Source organism: Rutidosis leptorrhynchoides, chromosome 2, assembly GCF_046630445.1.
Source record: "Rutidosis leptorrhynchoides isolate AG116_Rl617_1_P2 chromosome 2, CSIRO_AGI_Rlap_v1, whole genome shotgun sequence".
Lineage (NCBI taxonomy): Eukaryota > Viridiplantae > Streptophyta > Magnoliopsida > Asterales > Asteraceae > Rutidosis > Rutidosis leptorrhynchoides.
The window spans coordinates 456668244-456669347 of NC_092334.1; the positions used below are offsets into that span (position 1 = coordinate 456668244).

The following is a 1104-nucleotide window of genomic DNA, read 5'->3' on the forward strand; positions in this document are numbered from 1 at the left end:
TCGGCTCTAGCTGCTTTAGATGATCTAACGATATCTTTTTCTTGGTGCCACTCATGTGAGTGGGAAGCAGTGTTATCAATAATTTTATAAGCATCAGTTTCGGTTTTCTTCATAATGGAACCACCAGCTGCTATATCGATGTCTTTTCTTGTAGTGATGTCGCATCCTTGGTAGAATATTTGTACTATTTGACAGGTGTCTAAACTATGTTGCGGACATCCTGTTAATAACTTTTCAAATCTTGTCCACGCCTCATATAGAGTTTCATTCGGTTTCTGTGTGAACGTAACAATTTCTCCTTGAAGTCTTATGGCTTTAGATGCCGGAAAGAATTGTTTAAGAAATTTTTCAACTAAAACGTCCCATGTATCAATCGCCCCTTCAGGTAACGATTCCAACCAATCTTTGGCTTCTCCATTTAAAGTCCAGAGAAATAACATGAGATATATCTGTTCATCCTCAACTTCTCTTATTTTAAATAGAGTGCAGATCCTATTAAAGGTACGAAGATGTTCATTTGGATCTTCCTTCGGCGCACCACTAAATTGGCATTGATTAGTCACCATATGTAGAATTTGTCCTTTGATTTCATAATCTGGCGCATTAATGTCTGGATGAGTAATTGCGTGACCTTGGCCAGTGCGTTTAGCTCTCATTCGGTCTTCCATACTTAAAGGTTCTAGATTCTCCATAATTGAATTTGTTGAATCTGAATCACTAGAGGATTCTGATTTAATGGTTCGTTCCTCAACAATCTCTGTTTGAATGATTGGTGGTTCTGGAGGAAAATTTAATGGTTCAGGATCTATGAATCGTCCCTGAATATTCTCCGGATTCTCAATTATGAGGTCGGGTTCAAAAAATGGATTATCGGAAATTTGAATTGGAGTACTTGGTCGACTGGATGACGATTCTAAAGAAAAATCAACGGCGGTAATATTAGCTAGATGTCTTGATCTAGTTACAGGTGGTGAACATACAAAAGGTGGTGAACATCTTGCTCGGTGCATTCACTGAATATCCTATTAGTTTTTAAAAGGAAAGAAAAATTATATAAGTTATCCAATTAATAGACTTTTCTGATTTTGCCCACGTTTCGAATAG

The 1104-nt window shown here is 37.2% G+C and overlaps 1 non-coding gene across 1 annotated transcript; it reads left to right on the forward strand.

Moving 5' to 3' along the window:
* The first annotated feature begins 201 nt into the window (after positions 1-201).
* On the forward strand, positions 202-308 carry LOC139895307 (small nucleolar RNA R71). The gene has a single exon (XR_011775764.1). It is a non-coding gene; the product is annotated as a small nucleolar RNA R71 (small nucleolar RNA).
* Positions 309-1104: the final 796 nt, after the last annotated feature.